The sequence below is a fragment of the Palaemon carinicauda genome, chromosome 6 (genome assembly GCF_036898095.1).
Source record: "Palaemon carinicauda isolate YSFRI2023 chromosome 6, ASM3689809v2, whole genome shotgun sequence".
NCBI classification, from domain to species: Eukaryota; Metazoa; Arthropoda; class Malacostraca; order Decapoda; family Palaemonidae; genus Palaemon; species Palaemon carinicauda.
Genome location: NC_090730.1, coordinates 124,042,430 through 124,047,429, shown reverse-complemented (window position 1 = coordinate 124,047,429; position 5,000 = coordinate 124,042,430). Strand labels below are relative to the sequence as shown.

Sequence of the window (5,000 nt, the reverse complement as noted above, 5' to 3'; positions counted from 1 at the left end):
CGTGACACAATTGGTAGTAATTCATTCAAATTACCCCTAATGAGTCAATATGGATAAATATCAACACAACATCGTGTTCAAATAGAAATAAATTTCTACCTCATACTTGGGATCGAACGCTAGCCCCTTCTAATGAAAGGCCAGGTCGAAACCAACCATGCCACGAGAGCCCATAAAAGGAAATCTGAACCTGACACTAATCTAGCTGTCCGAGGATTTACCTGGTGAGACATCAGTCTCTTTACCAGCGAGTTTTACCAGATTTCCCCGGGCCACCACGTGACACAATTGGTAGTAATTCATTCAAATTACCCCTAATGAGTCAATATGGATAAATATCAACACAACATCGTGTTCAAATAGAAATAAATTTCTACCTCATACTTGGGATCGAACGCTAGCCCCTTCTAATGAAAGGCCAGGTCGAAACCAACCATGCCACGAGAGCCCATAAAAGGAAATCTGAACCTGACACTAATCTAGCTGTCCGAGGATTTACCTGGTGAGACATCAGTCTCTTTACCAGCGAGTTTTACCAGATTTCCCCGGGCCACCACGTGACACAATTGGTAGTAATTCATTCAAATTACCCCTAATGAGTCAATATGGATAAATATCAACACAACATCGTGTTCAAATAGAAATAAATTTCTACCTCATACTTGGGATCGAACGCTAGCCCCTTCTAATGAAAGGCCAGGTCGAAACCAACCATGCCACGAGAGCCCATAAAAGGAAATCTGAACCTGACACTAATCTAGCTGTCCGAGGATTTACCTGGTGAGACATCAGTCTCTTTACCAGCGAGTTTTACCAGATTTCCCCGGGCCACCACGTGACACAATTGGTAGTAATTCATTCAAATTACCCCTAATGAGTCAATATGGATAAATATCAACACAACATCGTGTTCACATAGAAATAAATTTCTACCTCATACTTGGGATCGAACGCTAGCCCCTTCTAATGAAAGGCCAGGTCGAAACCAACCATGCCACGAGAGCCTATATTTGAACACGATGTTGTGTTGATATTTATCCATATTGACTCATTAGGGGTAATTTGAATGAATTACTACCAATTGTGTCACGTGGTGGCCCGGGGAAATCTGGTAAAACTCGCTGGTAAAGAGACTGATGTCTCACCAGGTAAATCCTCGGACAGCTAGATTAGTGTCAGGTTCAGATTTCCTTTTATGAGCTCTCGTGGCATGGTTGGTTTCGACCTGGCCTTTCATTAGAAGGGGCTAGCGTTCGATCCCAAGTATGAGGTAGAAATTTATTTCTATTTGAACACGATGTTGTGTTGATATTTATCCATATTGACTCATTAGGGGTAATTTGAATGAATTACTACCAATTGTGTCACGTGGTGGCCCGGGGAAATCTGGTAAAACTCGCTGGTAAAGAGACTGATGTCTCACCAGGTAAATCCTCGGACAGCTAGATTAGTGTCAGGTTCAGATTTCCTTTTATGGGCTCTCGTGGCATGGTTGGTTTCGACCTGGCCTTTCATTAGAAGGGGCTAGCGTTCGATCCCAAGTATGAGGTAGAAATTTATTTCTATTTGAACACGATGTTGTGTTGATATTTATCCATATTGACTCATTAGGGGTAATTTGAATGAATTACTACCAATTGTGTCACGTGGTGGCCCGGGGAAATCTGGTAAAACTCGCTGGTAAAGAGACTGATGTCTCACCAGGTAAATCCTCGGACAGCTAGATTAGTGTCAGGTTCAGATTTCCTTTTATGGGCTCTCGTGGCATGGTTGGTTTCGACCTGGCCTTTCATTAGAAGGGGCTAGCGTTCGATCCCAAGTATGAGGTAGAAATTTATTTCTATTTGAACACGATGTTGTGTTGATATTTATCCATATTGACTCATTAGGGGTAATTTGAATGAATTACTACCAATTGTGTCACTTGGTGGCCCAGGGAAATCTGGTAAAACTCGCTGGTAAAGAGACTGATGTCTCACCAGGTAAATCCTCGGACAGCTAGATTAGTGTCAGGTTCAGATTTCCTTTTATGGGCTCTCGTGGCATGGTTGGTTTCGACCTGGCCTTTCATTAGAAGGGGCTAGCGTTCGATCCCAAGTATGAGGTAGAAATTTATTTCTATTTGAACACGATGTTGTGTTGATATTTATCCATATTGACTCATTAGGGGTAATTTGAATGAATTACTACCAATTGTGTCACGTGGTGGCCCGGGGAAATCTGGTAAAACTCGCTGGTAAAGAGACTGATGTCTCACCAGGTAAATCCTCGGACAGCTAGATTAGTGTCAGGTTCAGATTTCCTTTTATGGGCTCTCGTGGCATGGTTGGTTTCGACCTGGCCTTTCATTATAAGGGGCTAGCGTTCGATCCCAAGTATGAGGTAGAAATTTATTTCTATTTGAACACGATGTTGTGTTGATATTTATCCATATTGACTCATTAGGGGTAATTTGAATGAATTACTACCAATTGTGTCACGTGGTGGCCCGGGGAAATCTGGTAAAACTCGCTGGTAAAGAGACTGATGTCTCACCAGGTAAATCCTCGGACAGCTAGATTAGTGTCAGGTTCAGATTTCCTTTTCTGGCCTCTCGTGGCATGGTTGGTTTCGACCTGGCCTTTCATTAGAAGGGGCTAGCGTTCGATCCCAAGTATGAGGTAGAAATTTATTTCTATTTGAACACGATGTTGTGTTGATATTTATCCATATTGACTCATTAGGGGTAATTTGAATGAATTACTACCAATTGTGTCACGTGGTGGCCCGGGGAAATCTGGTAAAACTCGCTGGTAAAGAGACTGATGTCTCACCAGGTAAATCCTCGGACAGCTAGATTAGTGTCAGGTTCAGATTTCCTTTTATGGTCTCTCGTGGCATGGTTGGTTTCGACCTGGCCTTTCATTAGAAGGGGCTAGCGTTCGATCCCAAGTATGAGGTAGAAATTTATTTCTATTTGAACACGATGTTGTGTTGATATTTATCCATATTGACTCATTAGGGGTAATTTGAATGAATTACTACCAATTGTGTCACGTGGTGGCCCGGGGAAATCTGGTAAAACTCGCTGGTAAAGAGACTGATGTCTCACCAGGTAAATCCTCGGACAGCTAGATTAGTGTCAGGTTCAGATTTCCTTTTATGGGCTCTCGTGGCATGGTTGGTTTCGACCTGGCCTTTCATTAGAAGGGGCTAGCGTTCGATCCCAAGTATGAGGTAGAAATTTATATATATATATATATATATGTATATAAATATACATACATATATATATATATATATATATATGTATATGTATGTATATATATGTATGTATATCTGTATATATATATATATATATATATATATATATATATATATATATATATATATATATATATATATATATATATATATATGTATATATATATATATATATATATATATATATATATATATATATATATATATGTATATATATATATATATATATATATATATATATATATATATATATATATATATATATATATATACAGTATATATATATATATATATATATATATATATATATATATATATATGTATATATATATATATGTATATATATATATATATATATATATATATATATATATATATATATATATATATATATATATATATATATATATACGTTTAAATACTGATCATGAACTGCTCGTGCCTTGCGCAAACTGTTCGTGAAGTGCGTAAAGTAGTTGTAAACTGCTCATGCCATCAATGCGTGAAGTACACGTGACCATGTCAGTGGGAAGGCACGGCCACGCTGCGACACGCGCATATTCGTGAACATGTCGTCAACTACTCGTGAACTCGACGTGAGCTATTCGTGAACTATTCGTGGCAGTTCCTGACAGTCGTGGCATGGCACGCATTGCCACGTACTGGCACGCATCCTCCCGCATTGTCCAGACGAGGTCACGACGAGTTCACGAACAGTTTGCGCATAGTTCACGACCTGGTCGCGAAATTTTGTCGTGACCAAAATTTTGAACATTTCAAAATTCTCGTCACAACATGCCACAAAGTCACGATAGGTTTACATACGCTTCACACCAGTTTATGACTAGTCTGTGCATTGGCACGACTCGAGTTGTGCCAATGCGTGCCACAGATTCGTGTAAATGTCAGCCTGGCATAAGTCACAGATACATACTTCCAGCAATCTCTTACCACTATTTAAAATCTTCATATGGAGTTATGGTGAGTAATATAATAGTATGCATAGAAAAGTAAATAAACCAGTAAGTACCAAACGAAAATATTAGTAGGAAAGCTATGGGTAAGTCATTTCACTATAAAGTAGACTTCTGAAAGCTAAGTAGAATATGGAGAAAACCAAATCTGAACGTCTATTCTCGCCTGAGGAAACAAAATAAAAAAAGTAGTATCAAAGAAACTAAGGCTGTTTAATAAGTCCCGTGCAAATGCAAAATATACTGAAGGTACTCTTGAATAAAAAATAAATTAATAAAACAAGGTAAATAAGCTCCAAACATAAAATTATTTTATGAAGCGACAATACAATACACATGAGAAGGATTTTACTTTTCATATTTCTGTAACCTCTCTAAAAAGCAAGGAAATTAAGTATATTGTAGTGAAGTACATGGAAAAGCCAAGACATGATATGAAGTTTGATAAAAAAGAAAAAAAAAGGATAGACGAGCAGCACGAAATAGTTAAACGTCAATAGAGAAATAAAAACCGATTGTAAATTGGGGAACAAAATAATATAAAACCAAGTCTATAGATATGGATAGAAAAATAATTAAATTCCCGTAAAAACTCCATTAACAATTTGTACCCTTTATGCAACTTAACATATCAAAATTACAAACACGGTAAGGTTTAATCCTTATAAAAACAGTACTTTTGTGTGAGTAAACTTCCTTATAAGGCCAAGTTTCAACACGCTAGCGACGTCGAGGGCGAGGCCTCCTTCCTGTTTAGATCAAATAAACGGCTGTTGTTTGGTA

The 5,000-nt window shown here is 38.0% G+C and overlaps 1 protein-coding gene across 1 annotated transcript in view; it reads right to left on the bottom strand.

Annotated features, from left to right (window-relative positions):
* Positions 1–5,000, bottom strand: part of LOC137643216 (DE-cadherin-like) — a 184,242-nt gene that overhangs the window by 84,569 nt on the left and 94,673 nt on the right. The window lies entirely within an intron of this gene.